This window comes from Oxyura jamaicensis, chromosome 4 (genome assembly GCF_011077185.1).
Source record: "Oxyura jamaicensis isolate SHBP4307 breed ruddy duck chromosome 4, BPBGC_Ojam_1.0, whole genome shotgun sequence".
NCBI classification, from domain to species: Eukaryota; Metazoa; Chordata; class Aves; order Anseriformes; family Anatidae; genus Oxyura; species Oxyura jamaicensis.
Window position 1 is genome coordinate 81,574,516 of NC_048896.1, and position 25,265 is coordinate 81,599,780.

At 40.1% G+C, this 25,265-nt stretch overlaps 1 long non-coding RNA gene across 2 annotated transcripts in view; it reads right to left on the reverse strand.

Annotated features, from left to right (window-relative positions):
* Positions 1-667: 667 nt before the first annotated feature.
* The window catches only part of LOC118166963, a 31,001-nt gene continuing 6,403 nt past the window's right edge, over positions 668-25,265 (reverse strand). Inside the window, exons 2-4 of one of the 2 annotated variants that reach the window (XR_004750841.1) lie at positions 4,240-4,395; positions 1,989-2,049; positions 668-1,030 (exon numbers count right to left, since the gene is read on the reverse strand). This is a non-coding gene — a long non-coding RNA (uncharacterized LOC118166963). Of the gene's footprint in view, positions 1,031-1,988; positions 2,050-4,239; positions 4,568-25,265 lie in introns of those variants that run through there. The other variant, XR_004750840.1, reaches the window with a different exon arrangement.

Genomic DNA, 25,265 nt, shown 5'->3' on the forward strand with positions numbered 1-25,265 from the left:
GTTGCTCTTGGCTCTCTGAAGATGCATATAATGAGATAAACAATGGCTTGTTAAGTTTCAGATTTGTTTTGTAACCTCATGGAAAGCTCTGTGTACTGCTTCTCAGTATTGGGAATTGTCCAGCTGTAAATGCACATCAGTAAAGTACAAAAGGCTCAAATTTAGGAAATGGAGCAGAGGCTGAATAAAATATTTACAAAGAACCAGGAAGGCACTGAGATCTGTATTTCTCGGATATATAAGCAAGGATGCCTGTGCAGAACAGGAGAAGGCAAAGGTGGAAGAAAGGACAATTATCATCCTTCTGATTTTTTTTCTGACATCTGTGCTGTGCGTAAACTACCACGTAATCTCTCAGGGTGCCTATACTTTCTCTGTGGATTGTAGCAGAGATCCAAGGAAGCTATCACCACCACCACCAACTGGTTTTGATTTAATACTCTCTCTGCAATTAAGACATTTTATAAGCAGCTCTTTGTTTTGTGGGATTATCAGGTCAACTTGTAGCTTAGCTCATGAGACAAATACAGCAGCTTACTGAGCATGCTTTCATCTCTCCATTCAGTCAGAAAAGCTTCATACTTCTGGTAAGGGATCCTCCTACATGGAGCACTGACAGATAATCCAATTAAACAAAAAGGGGAAAGAAAGAACATAGGGTCAGATATTTTTATTATTACTATTTTATTTAGTGCTTTACGCATACAGAAGCTTGTAGATACATGTTGGAGCAGGAAGGGTACACAGATTTCCTTCTGTCAGGTGACTGCAAACAGCTGGATGAAGCAGTCATGTCCTCTTGGTCCCTCTTTGATCTTGAATTTTGAAGGTTTTCCGCATGGTGAAACAGCTTCAGTCAGAGAGACAGATGCTCTCTGCCCCCTCACAGCCCACTCCGTCTCCTGTAGCCAGCATCCTAGTGGCTGGGCCTCTCATCTTGGGGAGAGGTGAGGTCTGGGTTTGAGTATCTCCAGCAGGGCAGGAGGCTGGATGTAGTCTCTAAGATTCTTCACAAGTAATCCAGCTTTCACTGTAAAAGAGCATAACATATCAGGCAGTTGTGGAGACATAAAAACAATTTCAAAATAAACTTAGAAAGTAAACTAATAAAATAACTTCAAAATTACAGTTTTTAGTATATAAACTTAAATTTTGTCTAGTTTAGTCCCTTTTTTTTAATTATGATATCCTCAAACAGTGTCGTGGAAAGCAGCCCCGTTAATTCTCACGAAGAAGAGTTACAAATGCTACATTTCCTGCTATTGACAGAGAAGTGGTTGTCTCTCAAGCTGCTTGGATATTACAGAATATTTCTCTGCTGAGCATTTCTGCTATTCAGAAACAGGAGGTTAGTGTCCACGAAGGCAATTCTATCCAGCATGAAGTTCTTCTTTGGAACTAAGCTGTGCCACTGTCCCCAGAAATGACTCAGATGTTTCCCTCTTATACCAATACTTTGAAGCTGGACCTGAATAGTCCTGGGTCACAATATGGAGCTTTAAACCGAGGATGCTTGCATCATCATTTAAGAGCACCACCTTAAATTTAAGATCACCATCACCACCTGTTTCACATAAGGAATATGTGGCTCGTGATCAGGCAATTGATTCCCTCCACAGATACCTGCTTGGGTCTTCCCCATTTGCTGAGACACTCGTCACTCACTGCAGCTCAAAAACCACTGACTAAAACCTCTGTGACTCATGTTGTTATTTGGGTCTCAAAATCTTTGCCTTTCAGATGGAAGAGGAATGTTCAGAGCACCTGAGGCAGGGCAGTTTTCTCCCTATGCTATACCCAGGAGGAGGAGTACAGTCTTTGTCCTAGACAAGTTGAAAAATGATTATTTACTCCTCTGCAATATGGCTCTATTTTTTTTTTACTGTTAAATTAGGAACTGAGGACATGACTCAAAATTTGCTCCATTCCTTGAAAAAGAAATAATGAAACAGATGTAGATGGAAAAGGTCTTTGGCCAGGAACCTCACCTGAGGACCAGTTGAGGGCTCCGTTTCACACCATTCTTAAGAGGAAAGGACACTTCTTTAGCTGAGAAAGTAACGGCCGCTCTCTGAAAAATCATATATTTTATTTTCCCTGGGTAAGTCACAGACATTTTACAATGGCAATAAAGTTTTAATTTAAAGCATCAAGGATACAATCTTTCAAGAGGTAATGCTTGGTTTAGTCTCTGGCAGCTCTTTGGTCCAGTTCTCGTCTTCACTTTTCATGGTCCATTAATGAAGAGATGAAGTGCAGAAGAGAAACTTGATCCATTAAATCCATACCATTAGTTCTTTTGTCCTCTTTATCAATTGTATCCAGACCCAGGTAGTGGCTGGAATTTTCCAAAACCACCTATTGCTTGTACCATGTTTCTTTCCTGTTTGGGCAGTTGCTATTTTAGTCTGTCTAACTTTTGACTACAAGATGTCTTGCATGGAGAGGAAACTTGATATGAATACTAATATTTTATTGACTCATTTTATTTCTTTAGAAAAAAAAAAAAAAAAAACTATGACTTTCCATAACTCTTGATCTGGAATGTATTGTTTTGTTGCCTAAAGAAACATTAATCATAAATTCAAGAAAGATGGGAACAGAAATAACAAGGATGAAACTGCAACAAAAAATGCATAAAACATTGGAAAGATGTAAATAAATTTGCCAAACATGCCTGTTATATCCAAAGAATATCAATGATTTTATAGAAATAATTGCTTACATGCTAAAGCAAAATGTTTCTGATCATGACTGTTGTGTACTGTTTTGATAGCCCAAGATATTCCACTGTCTGAAGCATCTGAAGCATTGAAGTCATTTTCCTTTCAAAGTAAAAAGAAATATCAGATACAGAAATAGAACTAACAATAACAGCTTTTTTGATAAAAGGAAAAAAAAAAAAAAAAGTGGGGGGGGAAGAAAGAAAAAGAACAAGTTTGAGGAGCTTATTTTAAGGAAAGATAATGAAACCAGGTTTTCTTTTCTTCTGAAAAAAAAAATGCTATGAACATTTTTAGCATAAATAGATATTCATTTAAAGATCTCTTTACTTGACAAGCTATTTTCTTTGAAACATGAACCCAGAAGATTCTCAACCATTTCAGTATCTGAGATCCTAAATGGCAATAACTTTTGCTTGGTGGCAATTTCTCTGTGATAGCAATTTTGTTATTTATAATACTGTGTGAATTTCTAAATGCTTATCACCTTAGAATGAAAGTTATTTAACAATATTACAGACAGGCAAAAATTATTTTCCAGCTACAACAGGTGAGGCTAAAACAGACAGAGACGGTCGTGCCAAAGCTCTATTTTGGATGCTCAATTTGAATTCTTCCAAGCTAAGCACAGAAAAGACAGAAGCATCTGAACTTAATGCGCCTGTGTTAAAAGCTTAATTAAGGACACTTTGAGGAGAAAACTACAAAAACATAACTGAATTCACTTGGTGCAGCACTGTTGCCCATTTGAGGCTACCTCCCTCCTCTCACCACGGTGCACTGGAAGGGTCAACCACAACTGGTGCTTGTCCTTCACTGCAGCTATTACAAGGGACTGATCAAAATGTTTCCATCCATATAAAATCAGGCCACTTGAGGATTTTCCCTCTCAGCACATGGAGGTATCACTCCAAGGTTGTAAATGGGGGACATGCTTCTTCTGCCCTTCTGGGACAGAAGGTTCTGGGTGTAGGGCTGGGAGAAGCAGGACAGCACATCTTGCAGGCTTGTGGTATCTGGCCACAGTGGCATCCCCCTGTGCAAGAGCCACTATGGATGTGTGCAGGCCAAGAAAGGGAGGGGATGGGAGAACAGCACCTGGCTGCTCTTCTGTGTTTAAACAGGGGCAGGAGCTTCAGCACCCTGTGGTCATGTCAGCCTGAGAGGAGGGGCTTGTCACTTAAATCTAGGGGGTCTGGCACTGTTACCTAGCAGGGAGTACAGAAAATGCACACCAGACAAAATATGTTTCCAATGTTAAGGAAAAGAAAGAGAAAAGGATTACAAGAGCAGTGGAAATACTATACAAAGTATTTATCTATTCTCTACCTGTCTCGCTTGTAGAGGATTTGGATGGATTTTAGCTACAGGGAGTCAACTATTCTGACTGTGTATACAGTAACAACTGCACAAATAAGCATGGTCTCCATTCAGATAATACAATCAACCTCTTATTTCCTTATATTACTCAACAGCACCAGAGGCGTATGTTGTCTCAGTTTGCTGCAGTGCCTACCTGTTTCTATGCTTCATCCAACACTCTTCCTCTGTAGGAAATTGAGCCCACAGTCGTCTTTGGCATATGGATTTTCTCCTTCTTAGGTGCTGCTGACATCTCATCAGTCAAGGCAGGATGCCAACGAAAAAGCAATTTTTTTTATTTTTTTTTTTTCTGAAGCCAGCAGCAGTGAAACTTAAATTATGCATTTTACTCAGTTTTTTAACTGCTAAATTTCATTGTAAAGAAGCTTCTAGAGTGTATCACTGTTTCTCTGTCTTTTCTTTCCACTCTACAGAGACAGGAGTAACTTGCATCCTATCTGGAATGGTACTGACCTGTAAAAAACACAAACAGTACATTTAACAGAAAGGAGAAAAAAAAAAATAAAATAAAATAAAATAAACATATAATTATTTCCTTCGTCTCTCAGAATACATACAAACACACACACAAACACATACACAGAGTTTTCAATGCTGTTTTATTAAAACAAATCTTCAGACCCCCAGCAAGAAACAGACAGTAGCTTATTAGTAAGGATCCCAGTGGATATTGCAGTCTGACTACTTGTGCTTTTGAGATGTAAATATCAAAATCGTTTTTTGAAGAAGTAAAATGTAAAAGCAGTTAAAGTTCAGGATTCCATTTTTTTCTCTTCTTTTGATAAATGCATTTACATTTTAATTTTCAGTGTTTTCAATTTTCATCACTGAAAGGCTGTATTTCTGGATAAAAAGCACAATAATAAAATGTGCTCCAGTCCATAATTTTCTTGTAATTCACAGAAATGATCTGAGGGCATACAGCTCACGACAATATGTATTATAGTATTCAGAGCAGAGAACTCAATTGTTAGGGCTGCAATTTCAAACATATGTATATTAATGAACTGGCTTTGGCTTCATTAGAAATTCCTATAGAGTTTTTTGCTGACATAGAATCATCTCTGCTATAATCTTACAAATCTGCAAAGATTGTCAGAACTGTGCATGTTATTTCGTTTATTCAATCAATATATGTGTGTCAATGCCAATTACCCTGCAGAAATCCATATAATAGTCATATTTTTTTAGGCCCATATGGCATCATAGATTATGAAAGGAACAGAACAATGCAACATGCCATGTCTTACATTATGTGGCAAAGCAGTGTGGCTTTATTTATATGAGGAACATGCTATAAATCCTTTTCTGCTTTTGTTGCAATCAGTTCCCTTCCTGTGCTTGAAATGATAAAGCAGAATTGTCTAATGTTAAAAAAAAAAAAAAAATCCAAACAAGCACTGGAAACATTATTGGTCTTTACCCATAGCATGTGATAGATTTTACCTGCACACTTTAATCACTCTGGCTACTAGAAGGAAAATGAAGAGAAAATTATTACAACTTGCCAAACTGACAACAGCATCTACAGCTAACAACTGCTCAATGCGGTACCCATTATAAAACATAAGATTGGTGTGCTGGGCTATAAAAACATACAGACTCTATTCTAAAAAAAAAAAAAAAAAAAAAAAAAAAAAAAAAAAACTGAAAACTGCTACATCAATAAATAAGAAAATAAGAATAGTTGAGGAACCAGAGCATAAGGCAAACATGTAGGAGGTCAACAAAAGCCTAGTAGATAAAGCTCAGAAGCAAGGCTGAAAAACAGCACAGAATGGAGAATGCATTCAGCACACCACTCTGCAGAGACAGACTGCAAGTAATAACCGGCTTCCTTGGGGGAACCTCTGATTTCATCTCAGCACGAGAGCTTGCCGCCATCAGAAGTGTCCTTCTGCCCATGCTAAGGAAGCCCAGGGAGGTGTTTGAAGGCTTGCTCTTTGGGGAAATTGCATTCTTCCTTACTGCAGTTACTGCAGTGGTTTTATTTTTTTCCTGCTTGCAGCTGACACCTTGCTCCACTCACATTCACTTCTCTTTCCCTCACTAACACTTCATTTTCTCCCTGCCTAGCTTTGCAGAGGCTCCCACCAGCACCCAACTCTTTTATGTCTTCTGATCAGGTTTCATTCTTCAGGTTGGGCCACCCTTCTCCCCTCCACGTGGCTATCAGGTTCTTTTACCCTGTTTCAATGCAGAGAGATGGGACTATGATGGAAACAGTTCCAACCTTCTACTCCCCCTCCTTCAGCTCTGGTGCTGTTGAAGCTCTGGTGCCCATTCGTCTTCTCCTCTGCCTCCACCACACCCGCCTGGGGAACAGAGAGCCTCTTCTACGATAAGAGAATAAAAAGCCTGGCCTTGGCAAAGCAGTGACTGCAGAGTGGCTGCTTTGGAGAAACATGTCTAAGCATAAAGAAGAGGGAAGAACTGTTTTAGGAGAAAAGTCAAGAATAAGATCATGAACCACGATGCTTGCTTGAATCTGGTGTGTCCTCAGTCCTGGTGCAACTGATGCAACATTCACATTTGTGAATGTTGTATGAAGAGTAAAGTACATTAAAAATAGGAAGGAAGCATATTGGCTTCTACAGTGATTAATCCTCATTATATTTGCATAAGTATACAAATTATTCTAAATTTAATATGTGTATTTATTTATAGATTGATGTTGTCAATATCTTCATTCTAAGATAATGCCTACTGAAGTAGTGATGAAATCCAAGTATTTTAGTGAAATTAAAAACATTGCACTTGCTTCCTCACAGGATCATGTCCTTCACATTTCTGGAAACTCAGTCAAGATTGTTGTGTTCACTCATCCTAAATTTATTTGACCTTAATCCATGCTTGATGATGCACTGAGAAAGCTGGAAGGGACACAGCAGACATAACAAGAGATGTGCCTCGCGGCAGGGAGCAGTTTATTCTAATGATTATTTATAAACCCCTTCAGTTCCCCAAGATGTTCTTTAGTGGTTGATTATATTATTTTTTTCAGCATTTTAGAAGCGGTTCCTAATAATATGGCAGACTTTTCTAGCTGTTAGAATTGTTTAAGGTTCTGATTTTGTACAAGTTATAATGCTAAGAGGAGATACTTGCCCTTAGTCACAACCCTTGTAGCTCAGAACAGAAAACTTCACTGCTCAACACCTACCCCTGGCAAAAGCAGGCAGACAAGTTGAGAGTCTCTCCAAGATAAAGCTCCCTTTGATTTCTCCAGATGTTTTTTTCCCTAAGTTAAGGTTGCAGGACTTGGCTGTGAGTTTGCAAGTGCCAAGGAGCTGAACTGGGTTTTACTACTCCATTACTCATGTGTCTCTATTTTTCCCCAAACTCTTTATATAGCTGCCACAGCTACTCTGCACCTTGCAAGAGATGGATGAGCCAAGAAACACCTCTTTAGCAATACCCGTAGCACTCACCAAGTGCCAAGTCATCTATTTTACAGAGGCTACAAGCAGTAGCTCTGTGTGCTAGACTGCAGGCCAACTGTCCTGTAAATAAATTCTGGTCCTTCTGAGCTGACCCTCTGCACACATTTAAACACTTCATTCTGCAGGAGCTGGGGCTGTGCCGTGCTGCACGGTGCCTGCAAGGAGGCCTCTGCAGACACCAACAGCCCAGCAGGAACAATGGGAAGCTTCTCCTGTGGAAAGACACAGTTCACTAGCAGCAACCTCCCTGACACAGACCAAAAATATAGCTTGAAAAAAATCTGAGGAGGGGAAGATCACTGAATCTTTTCAAATTTACATTTTTTAATCTTCCAGCAACTTGCCAACGGGTTGGATCCTGGGAGCTTTTACACTGAAGTATAGTGTGTGTATATATATATGTGCACACAAACATGTATGTATAGTTGTTTCAGCAGTGGCCATGCAGTGACTTTCATCCAAGATCAGGTTTTCCCCCACTTGGGTAAAGCTCTGCCATGGCAAGCTGCAGGAATGGACTTACACCACAAAGCACAGCACCACTCCAACTACAGGAACCTGCAAAAGTGCCTGGCCTGAGCAGAATGGACATGCATGGGAGGAATAAGCTCACTGCAGCACTGAAGTATCCCCCCATTCTCACTGAAGTGCAGGCACAGAAGTTTCTCACTCAAACCCCCACCCACCTCTGCTGGGCACCGAGCTGCGTGTGCCTGCCCTCCCCTACAACACCATGCCCTGGCTTATCCCAGGTACAAAGTGGAGAAAAAAATACTTAGAGTGGGCTTTGGTTTCCTTAGTCTGTAGCTTCTGGATTGGTTGAGCTTTTCTGCTTGCAGTTGAGCTGACTTTCACAGCAAATAGCATAGATTAAGCTCTGTGCTCTGAGCAGGGATTTCTCATTTCATACATCATTTATAACTTTCTGCAGTGATTCCATAAAGTCAGTATCTCTCCATAACACAAAGATGAGAAGGATGGAAAATATAGCTGAAAAAGTGACAAACCTGCAAATTGCATTTATGTAGAGTTCCAGTGCCACAAAGCTTCTACAGCAATTTTATGGAAACCTAGCAAATTCAGTATAAATAAATTTGCAGTTTAGGAAAGTTATGCATTTATGGATTTCAGCACACTGCCATATTACAGTTTAGCAAAGATGCTAAATGTCTCTCACACAAAATGGAAATTAAATCTGCTCTTCTATTTTGTCAGATCAGGTCTTTGCCTATGGTACGCTGGGCACAGATTTCACCACTTTTCCCTCGCAGAAGTTGCAGTAGCAGTGAAAAATCACACAAACAAAACCCACTTTTGCAAAGGTTGCAAACACTAAGTACATCAGATTGCCCTATAACTGGCAAGAGATGTCTTTTTTCATTTTCTGTTTCTCTGTGATACTCCATCAATCACTGGTTACAAGAAAGCATACCGAGCTTACTATGGAAGAACCTCAGCACATTTTGATGACATCCTGATTCCAATGAAGCAAAAAAAAAAAAAATTAAAATTAAAATAAAAATTAAATAAATCCCACAGTTTTTATCAGAGCCACAAACTGCTCCTTTGCACTGAGCTCTTGTTTTCATAATCAGAACTAGCTGCAAAAATGCTGGTCCTGATCATGCTTTCATAGCTGGATAATCAGGCTTTTCTTGATCTGAACTAACAAAGTCAGAATGGTGCAAATGAGAGGAGAACTGGGGCAATCTGCTGTGAATTTCCAGACACCAAATAGGAACTGAAGAAGTGAGAGATTTTCTTTTCAGCCTGCAATTTCTAATGGGCAAATGTTTACAAAGAAGTATCCTATCACTCCTGTCACACATAATAATACCCATAAATATGGGCACATTTAACTGTATTTTAAGTCAATCAGAAATAACACCAGTAGTATGCACACACTCACAAATACAAGTATGAAAACATAAAATTGAATTCAGGTTGAAATGCTTTTCATTTCAGCACAGTGTATTGCCATCAGATAAAGAAAAAAATATATATTATTATCTGTCTAGCTCTTCCAAAGGAAATAATACCAAAGGTTTAAGAACATGCATTGGCTTCCTTCCTGATAGGATTTAAAATGTTCTTTTCCAATGTAAGTGCAAAACCAAACATTAAGGTTGAAATTCAAGCACACCAGTCACGCACATTCAGAACTGACGTGAAAAACCTGGACCTGCTGAAGCCAGTGGCACAACTCCCATTGACTGCAGTGGGGCCAAGATTCCACCCAGTGCTGCTATGAGAACATTAAATTGGTCCCACCATGTACCTCACTTGATGGACTACAGCAACGTACATGATTTATTAAGATCTATATTCAACAAAGAAATCAATTGAATTGTGGAAAGTATTTATATGAGTGTATCTGTAACAATAGGACCTCTAAGTTAAGGTAGTATTCAAAATCTTATTTTTGGTGCTGCCTAACTTCTTGCTTTCCAAAGAAGTACTGCAGTAAGGGAATTTTAAACTCCATTTCAACTTTGTCTACACTAGAACAGTACAGTAATTACCTAACGTAGGAGTTTCATCAGAAGCCTCCTTAAAATAAACAAATAAATAAGCCTTCAAATCTGAAGGTATTATGGCACAAAATGTACAGAGACGTGAGTAAATGATTCTGTTCTTATTTTTCTCAAACCAACTCCCTGTTTATTTTTAACCCAATTACAAGTGTACTGGCTGCCAGTAAAATTTGGATCCAGATTTTTCTGCTAACTAAATGAAATTGTTTGAATAGTAAAATCAGAATTTCTAACATCTCAATCATGTTGCTTTCTGGCTTTTTTAATAACAAAAGTAATTGGGTACATTAAAAATGCAATTCTTTATAGTCTAAGGCAAACATTGTGATAAAATGCCTGTTTCTTTAGGGAAAATTCCAGTATAGGAGAATGAAACCAATAGGATTTTATTGAAATTATTTCAAAAACCTACAGCAGTTAACAGATTAATCTACTTTCTATAGGTTCTTTGGCATTTTAAGTAATTTTATAGAAGAACTGGAGTTCTGTATTCCATTACGCAGTTGCTACACCTCTAATAAGGTTATGACTTTCTTGTCACTTCAAAGAGTTGTGGCCAATGCAGACAAAACACACCTTTTAATTTGCTATGTCAAAAAGCTATAGCATTTTACTTATTGTGTTTTGTCCCATACCTTCAGTCACCCTCAAGTGTCTCACTGAGGGGGATACAGCTGTTGTGCCCCATAGGGGTGGCCTCATTCTCCTGCAACCCTGCAAGGGCAGTGTATGACTGGCAAAGGGTAGGCAGACGATACCAGCACCCTTTGTATTATCAATGGTCAGAGAAAACAGATGAACCACAACACAAATCTGCAGATACCCCTTCCGAGGTCCCAATCCATGACTGTGCATCACCAGGAGGTGCAGGAGACCACCAGTGGCCCTGAGGAGCTGGGATAAGGAGACAGAGCCACCTGCACTTCTGAAGGCTTCCTTTACCTAGAAGGGAGCATGGAAACCTTCCTAGCATGGGATAAGGCTGCTCCAGGCATGTGCCATGCTCAGGTCTGGGGGTGATGCTTCAGGGTGCACCCAGGAGCTCGTACAGGAGGGGACCAGCCATGAACAGCAATGCATGGTGCACAAAGAGCCACAGTGGTGCACCAAGCTCTCCAGGAAGGCAGGAGCTCCTTTCTGCCCCCCAAAGTGACCATCAGGCAGAGCCAGAGTGTATGGAAATGGTGCACAAAGCAACCACTGAGATGGATTTCAACTTCTGAGAGCAAATACTTCTCACTCTTACCGAGCCCCAAAACAGAATATTTCCAGGCAAATAGCTGCAGAAAGGGAATAAACTCTGACCACTGCAGGCAACTGTCAGAAATTCTAAGTAATGAGATTTGGTTATAGGCATTTCTTAATGTAGAACAGCAGTAGCAATGAATATGCTGGGACAATGCAGAGTTTTTTATTCTCTTTCTATGTAAGAAAATAAATGGGGAACTTCATATATTCACCAGCTCCAAAGCTAAGAAAAAATAATAATAACCACCCAGCATAACCCCTTGCACAAGCAAGTTGTATAACTTCTTCTGAGTGCTTGATTAAATATTCTTCTAAAAGATGTGCTTTACTTTTGCCATAAACACATCAAGAGATGCTGAATTTACCACATTCCTTGATAAATTATTCCTTTTCTCCCTGCTAAGAAACTGCATCTTCTTTCAGGATTCATTTTATCTAACTTCAATTTGCAGCCATCTTGTTATGCCTTTCTCAGCAAGATTGAAAAATCCCCAGCAAGACTCTTGCTGAAGAGCTGAGCTGTGGTTTTGTTATGCATTAAGCACCCTACTCCAAGCCATCGCTCAACTTTCCCTTTGATAAGGAGTTCAATCTGTTCGCAGCTCCTCACATCATGGTGCTTCACATTCGTGCCATGGCATCTTCTCTGCTGCCCCTCTTCACTGCCTAGCCCTTTGTGTCCTGCCCTTTAAATAATATTCTTGTTTTGCCTGGTGTGCGCTCTCTCGTTTGTGCTGCCGTCCTCCCAAACACCCCATCAGTATAATTTCTCAAGCAAAACTCGCATGAAAGCTCAGCTGTTAGCTGCTGAAATATGACCTTCTTCTGCGTCTTCCCTGCCTTCAGAAATGGCATTACAGCAATAAACTTTTATAGCAATTTCAGTACTGAGGCCTATTTTAAAAATCATCAACTTGTTTTAAATCTCACTGATGACTTCGCTGTGCACTGGATCACCCCTTGAGGTACCATGGGAAATGCAGACCATCGCCATAATCACTTAAGATTCCTATTCCCTTCCCCTCCCCTTGCTGTTATTTTTCCCAGCCGTGGCAACTTCCCACTAGTAAAGGGAAAGTTTTATCCATGGGGTGAACAAGTACTGCCCTCCCTTCCTCACCCACTTCCTCCCACCTCCATCCGCCTCACCTGGCAACAAATATTTAATGTGATGCCTCGCTCTGTAATATTTTTTTACCTGTGATTTTTTTTTTCCACAGTGGAAAGAAAATAAAGTTTATTAGTTGGATCCTGTGGGTTTTTCTCAACATTACTAGAATAAGCCAATATTTTACAGACTAAAGGAAATTTATAAACAGCCAATTTCTAAATGAAGCAGATGGCTTATTAAAAATGAGCAATCATTTCCTTGGCACACAACAACAGTTTTAACTTTTTGTATTATAATATTACTGGCTTTGTGTATGTTACGAGTGAGAAGAGTGACAGTTGTCGTAGACCCATCATGCTAAGCAACAAAGAGAAAATATCAGTTCTGTGGTTCTGCTACAAAACGCAAAGATCCTACTACCTTCACGTATATGCATGTTACAGAACTAAGGAAAAGTTCAAGCTAATATTGAATTCACAATTAAAAGTGGTTTCAATTACTGCCTTGTATTTGCAAAACTGGCCCAGACCTTCTGGACAGGAAAATCTCACCCCTGGACTTCTGAAGTGTCTGCTGCAGCCCCGGTGCCCCTTCTTCAGCTAACTCAGGGTGAGAACCCTCACCCAGGATCTGGGAAACTTGACTTAGCCTGAGACACAGAGACTTTTTTTATGACTATAATTATGGCTTAGCAAGTGAACAAAAACCTCAGTAATTCTGACAGCCGAAACATGCAGCCTAAACATGCAATCACGAATGAGACAGTCTTAACTTCATAATTGCAAAAATGAATAAAGACACATTTTCTTTTGTGAGAGACAAAAATCTGGAGGAATTTCTTTCACTTTTCATGAAAATGTTCCAAGAAAAGCCTTTTTTTCCTCTCCTCACAAATGTATACATACATATATATTTATACATATATGGTTTAGAATGCTGTAGATATGACATCAGAATACAGCTTTCATTTCTAAAAGGCTGGGAGATTTGGTTTCTCTCCATTTATCACAACATCTTATCAGAATAATGGAAATAACATTCTAGTCTGTGTCAAAATTTTGCATGGCCAGTATTTCCAATTAGATTAAAACAAATTAGAAAACAAGCTTGCCTATTACTCATCCAAAGACTGTGGCTGTTTGTTTGAACCAAATTCCTGAGTTCAATCCTGAAACTTTTGAGATTTTCTTTTCTTCTTCACTGCACAGTATGAAACAAGCAGCTTTGAATACATTTGTTTTAAACTGCCACATAGAGAATATTAATACATCTATATCTAGATTAAAAGTATGATAATTCATCATCTGTAATCACTATTTGGATCTTCACAATTACAGAACAAGTAAGCATTAGCCTCTAGAAGTACATTTGGCAACAAGGTGATCATTGCAAAAACTACATGCACGCCAGCAAGCTAGCAGTGTTTTATGGCCAAGTATTTCTGTGTTTGTTGATAATCTAGCATTTAGAGCTTCCAGAGACTTTAATCAGCAACTCGCCATGGCAGAGGAAAGAAGTATCACCTTAGTCACAAATCTATTTCCGTAACGGATAGCATACCCAATCTTCTCAGGTCATCCTACACCATACTTTTCTAGAACTGCATTGCTGACACTATCATAAGATACTGGTATATTTAAGCTAAATCTGAGGATTTCAAAAGACTTGCAGAGAAAGAAACCCCAGGACTTTCTACAACTGGGTATCTGCCTTGACACTATGAATAATGAATTTGCAGTAATTTCATTTATAGAGAAGCAGAGAAAAAGGTCACTTCAAACGTGGGAAATTAGGCAACGTGAAAATGTGTTGAAAGGATTCGTTTCTTCAAAAATAAAATAAAAGAGCAGCCAAAAATATTAATCTTGTTCCACAGATGTTTGATAAAGCAGAAGACATGAAAGGAGCAGCCGGCCTGTAATAGATACACTTCCACATCCAGCCCGTGATTCAGCTAGACAATGACAACACATATATGCAGACTGCGCTTTTCTTCAGTTGTTGCCTCCCTTCCGCAGGACGTTTTGGGCTGGCAAACACTGCAGCTCTCCCATGCCACACCAAAGGAAACAGCATGGGCTCCCACTGCTGTAGGATTGTGCCAAAAATAGCTGAAGACACTGTGGCATTAAATTGCCATGTTTTCCAGCAGAACACTATGGGGCAACAGAGTACCAGGAGCTCCTGATACATCACGCATACCAAGATTTTATTTTTGGGGTGCCTTTAGCCAGCAGGACAGCACCTAAGGGCATTTCTAACATCCACATTTTCCCAGATCTTCTTTTTCTTTAACCAATAATATTTTTAGAGGCCGATTTGTGCCTGCACATCCTTTAGTAGCTAGCCTCTCCTGTGATAAAACATCATATTTTCTGTCTACTAGCTACTCTCCACTCTAAATGTTGTGCATTGAACATGCTGGACAACATTTGTCCACAGTAACAGCTATTGTCTTAAAATATTAGCAATGTAGGAAGCACTTAATTGCTGTACTTGGTCTAAAAGCAGAAATAATATCCCGTCTGAGCTGAATTAGATGGCAGACAGTGACAAAACCAAGAGGGTCGGTGTGTGTGACAGTGTACTTGATTTATTGCCTCAGACTGTACTCAGTAAAAGGCAATGTCAGTATTCATTTTCAGGTGACAAAACGTATAAAGAGGTTATTATAAGGACTCCAACAAGCTTCTACATGCCTGATCTGTGAGAAGATAGCACTGTGAGGTGTCACATAGGAACAGGGCACACACACTGGAGATGGAGAATAACTGCCCACTGAGGAGCTTCCCAGCATGCAGCTGAGAGCTGCATCCCCCGAGAGCTGTGTACACCCAAAATGCAGACTTCCAAAGCTATTATCTAGTCCTGAGGCATTTCAACTGCTGAGAATGAAGTCCCCAGTGCATGCAATATTTTGCTTCTAGGCTAAAATAAAATAAAATAAAATAAAGCCATGTTCAGAAATGAAGAGCTCAGCACTGAACAGATGCCTGATTCCCATCAGGACCAGCACATTGCGCTCCCTTGTCTCCCTCTGTGAAGCCTGACAAGGTCACGCACACCCCAAGCACAGCACAACGTGTACTGATCGGATCATTGATGCGAGCTGTCATGGAAAGCATGCTCAGATCCCTGCCACTTGCAGCAGCCATTGCTCAGAGCAGGACCCCCAGCAGCCCACTCCAGGATCCTCAGAGGTGAGCCACAAGCAATAAAAATCAATGGCAAAATCTCAGCAGAGTCACAGAGCTTCACATTTGTCTCTTTTATTCTCTCGGTGGGCCACTAAAAAGACACAGTTAAGTCAGTGAGGTTGGGTTTCACCTTGCCTAATTTCAGCTGCCTGAAGGTTAAGCACCTGTTCGAGGGGATGCTGTCAGCACAAGGAGAGAGATGCTTCCAGGGGACAACTTATCCCACACAGGCAGGATCAGACAACTCATCGTCTCCTTCTCTGAGTGATTTGGGGTATGTCTGTACTGCAGGACAGCCCCTGGGAATTGCTGAGGCACCTGAGGCTCTCTCCTAGCCCATGGGCTCAGGCTGTCCTGCAGAAGCAGCCAGGGCACACAGAGGGACAGCAAAAATTCAGCTTCACCCAGAGATGCACTTGGGTTGCAGCTGGGGGAGACGTCTGAGGATCAGGACTGCAGAGTACATTGCAGTGTTATATATCGTAACATAAACACAGACTGGATTAATAGCTTGCACAAGGACCCTTTCAGACAGATAATTAGGGGACATGAATCCAGAATTTAATGATACATAACTTCATGATACTTTTAATGGCAATTATGAAACAATACCCCCAAATTGCACCTTGAGCAAATCTGTCCTCATCTTTCAGACTGAACTCATGCTAATGACAAATACATGTTTGATTATGATGACATGTGTGATTACTTTGTCTTTTAATTTAGTATACCACAATAGCTTCTACACAAATATAGCACTTAAAATAGCTGTCTTACAAAGATATACAGGATAGCTCTCTTATAAAGATATACAGGAATGTGTGAAAGTGCAACTACTACTGTAAATATTTCCCATCTTCCAAATTGCTCCTCAGATTTCAGCATATTTCTTGTTATAATATATTTATCTTTTTTAATTCAAGGTCCTAATTCATCTTCACTGAAATTTTACCTAATGGGAACATAACATAAATAAGAAGAAAGCTGGTCATGGTTGTCTTTGAAAGCTGGTCATAGTTGTCTTTTTTTTTTTTTTTATCTAGGTTTGGCCAAATTAGAGATGAAAAGAAGAAAAAAAGCTTCCTTACCATTCTGTTTTACTGTCTTTTCTAAAACTTTGGTCTTAAATGTCATTACTTTTTAGAACTGTTATATGAATCTATGTCTAAGCAAATGCTGCCTTCAGATTCATAGCATGAAAATAGTGGCATTTAATGTTACAGTGTTGAGTTACCTTTGTTAGTGCTTTATTGCCAGGATTAAGTCTTTAACACTATGCTACCCTAACATTTTGAGAATTCTTCACAAAATGAATGGTATTTTGCATATTATAGATTTTCCTGAGGATCACATAGAGGTCTTGCTGTTTCTGCACTTGTCTCAAGTTTCTTATTTATGAGGTTAGAAATGGAGCTATCTGCATGATCTAAGATAGGTTAGAGAGGAGATGTGCAACATCAAAAAGTGTATATTCACTTGTAAATACTTGCTAAAGAAAAGACTTCAAAATGTACTAGAATAGCTACTCTGTTGTAAAATTAGAATTTAACTAATGTGTTTTGCTTTATAAAAATATAAGATAAACCTAATAGATATCTAACATACAACAAACAATGAAATATGGGCTGAAAACCAACTATTCTAAGCAAATACAAAATATTCTCCCAGAGCTCTCTTCTGTAATGCCAGTTTAGCTAACCAATTTATCTTAGCAAAGAGTATTGGGACCTTCATGGCCTCTTAGAGAACAAAAGTATTTGTTCAACTCCCTCATCCAGCCCATTTACCAGGTACAGCCCTGTTACTGAGCTCTTGACTAATATGAAACTCCTACAGGAGTGAGCCAAGAGAAGTAGTGAGTTTCGAAATTCTTCTGTTCTTCTGTTACTGCCTTTTGAGGAAAGTTGGGCAGCAGTGGGAGACTCTTCCCCTTATTTCTGCCCATCCCTTGCTTATTTGGAGGCTGGAGGACTCCTTGGTGAGCCTCTTCTCCAGGTCAGATCCATTTCAGAGCTGTCAGTCTGGTGGCACCTTTGGGCTGTATAGTCTCCTCCTCCCCAGAGATGCCTGCTCCCCAGTAAATTTTCAGCCTTGGCAGAAAAATGATAGTTTGACAAAGTGCCTGGCCAGTTCTGTCAGTCGTGGCTGTGGTGGCTAATCCTGAACAAGTGAAAATTTCTGGTACATGGATTGACTCTACAGTGTCTCCACTCTTTGGCTTTGTTGCTTATATCCACCATCTTCCCCACATTGAACTTTATGCACAAGTGCTACACATACTTGGATTACCGTATTACTGTTCTCAGCACATCAGCAGATGTAAAAATCTCTCTCATTTGCCACAATCACTGTGTGTGCTGCATCACACATACACATATATCCTTGCCCAGAAGAAAAGCAGAAGCCCAACTGCTATGGAGCTGAGACCTTATAAAACGTTGTCTATGAAACAATCCAAGTAGGAAGGCAATCGGTTCTAGCACCTACAGAAATAAGCAAAATAGCTGCATATATTGCCTTTAGAGCTCGGAGACGACATTTCCTCTTTGGGGGATGTAACCAGCATGAAGCCATGCAGGCCTGCCCCTGGACTGGACCCACTATCAGTTAATCTCTTTGAACCTTTGTCTGCCAGATGCTGTATGAAAAAAAAAAAAAAAAATAGGGTTGTACCATCTACCTACAGCATGTACCATCTTGGGTTCACTGGAGCGGTGCTGATTTACTGTGTCTGGCCAGTGAATGGTACACGGAGCCAGGCAAGCTTTTGCAGCCACGCAAGAAGTGGGACGGGCAGGAACCCGGTGAGGCAGATCACTCTCAACAATAGCCTCTAATGCAGAATGAAGTGCCAGAAACAGTACATTATGGATATTATCGTCATTATCTCTTGCTACCTCTAATAGGTTTTTATATCATTTTGCTCATTTTTATGGCTTGCTGGCTCAGAACAGACATTCTTCGTAATTCACTGGAAGAAATGCTTGGTTTCAGCTCCCCTTGTTCTAACCGTCAACTGAATGGATGAAACAGGGCTGTGACCGCTGGGGTAGAACAACACTTTCTTTCATGGTTCACGCTAAGACATTTCTAAAGCACGATATTTTTTATACACAAAAGTATAAAGGAAGCTTCTTTTTACATTTCTTTCAGGCTACATTTTTTTTTCATTTCTTTATGCTGATAAAAAAAATACAGGAAGGCATAAACTGGGCAAAGCCTGCTACTCGTGAAGCTGCAAGGAGAGATTCAGCAGTGAAAAATCTCAAAAGACTGTGTAAAATGGTTACACAAACCCCTGAACCAATACCTGTAGGGCTTTCCTGGAAGAGAGTTTGCCTCTTGCAAACTGCCTTGGGAAGTGGAACAGAATGGTACCTCATTATAGAAATACTATAAAATTTTCCAGCATTTTTTATCATCTAAAAGTGAATCCTCTCCTATGAAAAGGTTCACAACAGGTTAGCAATCTGCATTATGATAGAAACTGCACTGTAAATAGAAAATAATTTAGCTATGAGAAATCACCACTGCACTGGGGGGTGTGCCAAGAGCTGCACAGAGGCAGCTCCAAGGAGCAGGTAATGTGTGCTGCTTTCTAACATTTCCCTCAGTAGTTTATTGTTCTTCTCATGTATTTGCTGATACAAGCAATGTCCTGTGTTCCCGTGTGCTCCGCCAGGACACACACCCTGAGAAGGGTGCACAGGAAAGCAGGAGGGCTCCACCCTGGGGATGCAGAGGGCCAAAGGGACCATATCTTCAGCTGCACCAAAAGCAGCGTGGCCAGTCTATCAAGGGAGGTGATTCTCCCCCTCTGCTCTGCTCTCATGTGACCCCACCTGAGAGCTGTGTTCAGCTTTAGCGCCCCCAGCACAAGAAGGACATGGACCTGTTAGAATGAGTCCAGAGGAGGGCCATGAGGATGACCAAGGGTCTGGAGCACCTCTTGTGTTAGGACAGGCTGAGGGAGTTGGGGTTGTTCAGCCTGGAGAAAAGAAGGCTCCAGGGAGACCTGGGAGGGAGGTCTGAGATGAAAGGGAAGGAGCATGCCACAGGTACAGGAGAGAGCAGGATTACAGCTGCCAGCACGTTAATGGACACCTGCAGTTTGGGACATTAACGAACATTGCTTGCTAAATAAAATAAAATTTAGCTATTGAGTGCCATAACAGAAAGAGACAATTCCAGGCGCCACACCAACTGCTGTTTCATGCTGTTAAGTCCTTGTTAACCTGCCCACATATTTGCCTTGCCTACCCCACTCATACCTTCATTTCTCAGCATTCTGCTGGCCCTGTTTTTATTACACTCAGTAAGTATTTTTCAAAATGGTATGTGTTCTGTCTGTTGTGGGAAGGAAACAAGAATCACCGGGGAATGCAGGTGAGTTTTCCACATTGCCTGCTCTGTGTTCTTTCTAGATCATTCATTATTCTCCTAATGTCTTTTCTTAGTTTTTAAGATAAGTACAGTCAATTCCTCACAATCTCTCCCCTTTAGAGATTTGTTTTACGCCATCTATTACTCACATTGTCCCTTGCTAACCCCCTGTAGTCCTGCTTCCAGCTGGGCTGGGCTGGGATTGCTCCAGCTCTTCCTGGTGAGGTCCAAGCAGGAGTGTCATGGGTGACATGATAGACAGCAGTTGCACACCATTTGCTCTCTCACTCCATCCCCTAAAGGACCGTATACGTGGACATGTGTATGTGTTCAGTGTTCAGCTTTGGTAGGAGTTTATACATCATCTCTAAATGTTATTATGCCACTTAGACAAGTACAAAGACTTGTACTCGAGGAGGAAGATAGTAGGCTTGGGATTATCCTCATTTCCTGTGGGTGTTCAGCCTAATCTTAGACAGGCTGTCAAGAAATCTCTATTTCCAACACAGTCAAATGTAACCTTTATCTGTAGGAAGTTCTGTTATGCCAGAGACACAGAATCCTTGAGCACAGCCTTTATCACGAAGCCTTAGCTAACACCATGTGCAGGACGAATCCCAGCCATCGGAGGCCTAGAGGTCCAAAGCCTTGAATTTTATTTGGATTTCTACAGATTGGTTTGTGGAAGAGAAAAGCTATAGGTCATGTGGGTTTGTATTGCTGTGGCAGAACGCTGTTTTCTGTGCTTGCTGGGGCATCCAGAGTGCCAAGCCTTCCCACACAGGTTTACATGTGTCACTGCCTGCATGAAAACTGATTCACAGGGAATGGGTTTTGAGGCTGAGGCAGCGTCCTCGGGATAACTGGAGATGGTAGAAAGCATTGTATACTGCTTTGCTGCTATGCAAGAGCTTGTTTGAAGTATCTATTGTCTGTTGTCTAACCAGCCTCAATGGCTGCAAATGTAAGTTAAATAAGGCAGAAAAGAGAATTGATCCTTCAGGGACTCTACAAGAGTGCCATGGGGAACACTGGCAGCTCCTTGATATACTCCTCAGGGCTTATGCTGTTAAATACTGCACACAATACAGGCTCACACTCTGCTGCTTTTTAAGGAGGACCAAAAGGTACACAGTTTGTTATCCCTCTTTGGCAACTGGTGTCACTATAATGCTTCCTACCCATTTCTCAGAGACAACATCCTGCTACACAGTGCTGCATTTATTCTGGTCTGACTGTACGTAAGTGAAACCATCAGCACCAAGGAAGTAACAGATATATCAGTCAAATGCTGTTTTCTTCTCCGAGTTCTAGAAATTTGGTGGGCATATACCTATATGATTATTACTTTGGGATCTTTTTATTTATTTTGAGAACTGTAAGATTATGTGAGAGTTTGTTTTTCAGATCCATATTTGACTGCTTTGTTTTTTGTGTTGGTTTGTGTTGTTTTTTTGTTTTGTTTTGTTTTGTTTTTCTATATATATTCATGTTTTGCAGAAAGAGATAGTGAAGAACTTCATTTTTTTTTCTTTCAAGTTCCCCCTACCAGAGTGGATGCTGAAAGTTTGATTTCATCTGTTGAGACTGCTATTAACAATACATCAAGGCCACACACCACTGGTAGTTTGCTCATGAATACCACAAAAACAGTAGAAGCACATTTTTAGACTGGTGGTTTCTCATACCACTGGTTTTCTCTTCTAAAACTGAGACTAAATTTCTGATGAAAGGATGTACACATGTAATTGCTAGACAACAGCTCACACGTACAAAGCAATGGATCTATGCCCATAGATTTCTTCCAAATGCCAGTAAATGCACCAGCCTATGTGTATCTTTCTTAGAATTAGTGCTATAGCAGCCTATGTGTATCTTTCTTAGAATTAGTGCTATAGAATTTTTCAGAAATGAAAATACCCATGAATGCTGTTCATAAATCAACCAGCTATCATTTTCAGCCTCAACAGTGGTACAGAGTGATAGATACAATACATTGTCAATCCAATTTCTTGATCACAGTTGACTGTCTTGGACAATGCTGTGAGTAGTAAGAAAACAAAGCATTTCTGTTTCATAGTAATGCCATGGTACTTTAATGACAGTGAGGGTTGTTGCTGAGAATCCTGCTTTTAAAACTGACTTCATAAAGTTCCATCCTAAGATATATTTTTCACATTATAATTATCTAATCATGCATTCATTCAACATGAACTTTGCCTTCACATGAAAAGATACAATATTATATGGTTTAAAATAAAGGGTGGAACTGCAACCATGTATTTTAGTTTTGCTTGCAATACTAGAATACACACAGTCATGCCAGCTTTTGAGAGGAAGCAGGAATTAAAAATCTGTGTTATGAAATGCATTTCATGTGAATAAATGTCAGAATGGCATACAGTTTTCACCCCTTGACTAAGCTAAAGAACTCATTTAATATAGTAAAATGAAACTATATATATTACAATAGAGAAATTATTAGGAAAGTATCAAATTCTGATTATTATTACCTGCTATCCTACAGAGACTGTCTAAAAATGTAGGCTTCCATTTTCTTGTTTTTCTATTTCAACCAACCATCCATTCAGTTCACTTTTAGAAATCATATAGTTTGAGAAAGCTATACTAGGGTGGCAGATATAGCCCACGGATGCCTATGGGTGAGCTAGTAATGCAGAGTTGTTAAATCAAGAGAGCAGATCTTAGGAGCAACACTGCGCATTACAACCTCTGCATCACACAGCCCCGTGCCGTGACTGCAGAGATACTGCAGGGTGAGAGCATACCAAAGGTACAGCCCTGTTTACAAGCCCTTCACAGTACTTTGCTAGTAAAAATTACAGCTAGATGGCAAGGAAAAATATATATATGTTACATTGTACCATATTAACAAAATTTCCTGCAGCAGTGTATTTTTCCAGGGATTAGCAGACGCTGAAATCTGCTGTGCATTTTAAAGGTAAGGAGAATAAGCTAAGGCATCTGAAGATGTACAGTAGGTAGCTAATTTGGGGGTCCTTTCCCTAAGTATATCTGGAAAGCCAAACATAGGTGCACTCAGTAGAAGCCCCATTTTGGAAGCTTTTTTCCACCAAAAGGAGGGATGTGACAAGACTATCTATGGACACTAAATGCATTTATGAGATGTGAAGAAGCTAGAGTAAATTGTTTGATTAGATAGGAAAGCACTCTGAGTTTTAGCTGTTCCCTGCATGACCTTGAATCCTGTTAAATCTGCTAGGTAAGAGCAGAAAGAGTTAAATAATCTCATTTACTGAAGCCTCAGGTGCTCAACTTGCTGAAGGGTGATACAAGAGAAACTACCTAGCCAACGGCCATTTATGCCTTCCTCCTCATCCACTTGCACTGAAATGTTTTTTCCCCACTGCTGAAGGCAGTTCGGCATGATATTCCATGCACCTGCTTTGGGGACTCACACAGCTCTGTCACCAGTCCAGCTGCACAGGGGGAACACTTTAAGAAACTTGGGTTTCATTGTTTAAATATTTTAAAGCGTTCATTGGTGTAGGTGAGATTAGATCTCATCCTCAGAGCGAGTAAGACCAAACAATGGCTGATAAAAGATATGAGCATGTAGGAAGGAATGGACTTCTTCCTTACAAAGAGGAAACAATATAGACAGACACTGCTTTCTGCTGGAAAAAAAAAAAAAAAAAAAAAAGCGCCACATATGCAAAATTGGAAGATGCCTAGGGGAAAAGACAAAGTTGATATCAGTGTGAGTGGCATCTTGGGGAAAACCCCAGCTGACAGAAGGAGGCTGCATAGAGGGACAAGCGCTGGGAACTACTAGACAACTGACTGGCACATATGTGGTTTCTGGTGATTAAAACGAGCCATTTAAAAACAGACCTGCTTGAAAAGGAAAAAAAAAAAAAAAAAAAAGTAAATGACATTATACTGGATGGAACAGCTACCAGATGGTCCAGTTACCAGCAGCTACTAGATTTTGTTTTTGTTTTTTTAAATACACACATACACTCACACGAGCAAACGCTCATGGGCCAAACCGGACTGTAAAAGCCATCTGGCACTGCCTGTGCAAGTTTACTACACTGCAAAACCTCATTCTCTCTGGCATTATTTGTGGTTAGAGGACTAATTCTAGTTTCAGCCAGGCAACTAGGCTGCAGTCTGGAGCAGGAGAATCAGAGGGCATGGAAACAAAGCAGGGAGCCATGCCTATCTGTGAAGAGGCAACTTCCAAAAGGAAAATGAACTTTACTTTCTCTGTTCCTAAAGTGAGTAATGGGATGGTAAAAAGAATATTCCTATTATTCTTTACTACAATTCAAGACCCATAATAGCTCCCACCTTTTATATAAGGCAGAGTTCCACAATCCTTTTCCAGATAGGATTTTTTTTTTTTCTTTTTTGCAGTTACCCACTACTTTCTTCAGTCTTCTCCAACTCCTATCCCTTAGGACAGACATCACAGCAGTTAATGAGTTTCTGTTCTCCAGTCACTCATCTACCCCCAATTCAATTCCACTTCCCTGCTCTGGCACCTTAAGTGATGTGTGAGCATCTTCAGGTATACTATACCCTAAAAACAAAGGAGACAGTATCTGCCACCCTGCAAAAATAGCATTTGATACACAAAGTATTAATAAAACATGCTTATACTACAACATCTCCTCATATATCTTTCTTCTTAACTTTTAAGGAAGATATATAATGATGTGCATTTCTAAAGAAGCTTTTTCTGGTAGTAACTGGGCATAATTTTTATAAAAAAATCAAAGTGGTAAAAAAGATGTTGAAAATCTTGTACATATCATTGTACTAGAGAACATATCTTTGCCATGGGGTCTAATGAGGCAAATGATTCAAGATTGTCAGAATTCAGTTTCATGAAATAATTTCCTTAGCTACAATGCAGAATTCTGATATGGGCAGGTTTTTTTATTGGTGGTGGTAGTTTGGTTTTTTTTTGGTGGTGGTGATGGCTTTTTTTCGGTGGGTGGTTGTTTGTTTGTTTTGATTTTGGTGTAAAGGAAGAGAAGAGAAGAGAAGAGAAGAGAAGAGAAGAGAAGAGAAGAGAAGAGAAGAGAAGAGAAGAGAAGAGAAGAGAAGAGAAGAGAAGAGAAGAGAAGAGAAGAGAAGAGAAGAGAAGAGAAGAGAAGAGAAGAGAAGAGAAGAGAAGAGAAGAGAAGAGAAGAGAAGAGAAGAGAAGAGAAGAGAAGAGAAGAGAAGAGAAGAGAAGAGAAGAGAAGAGA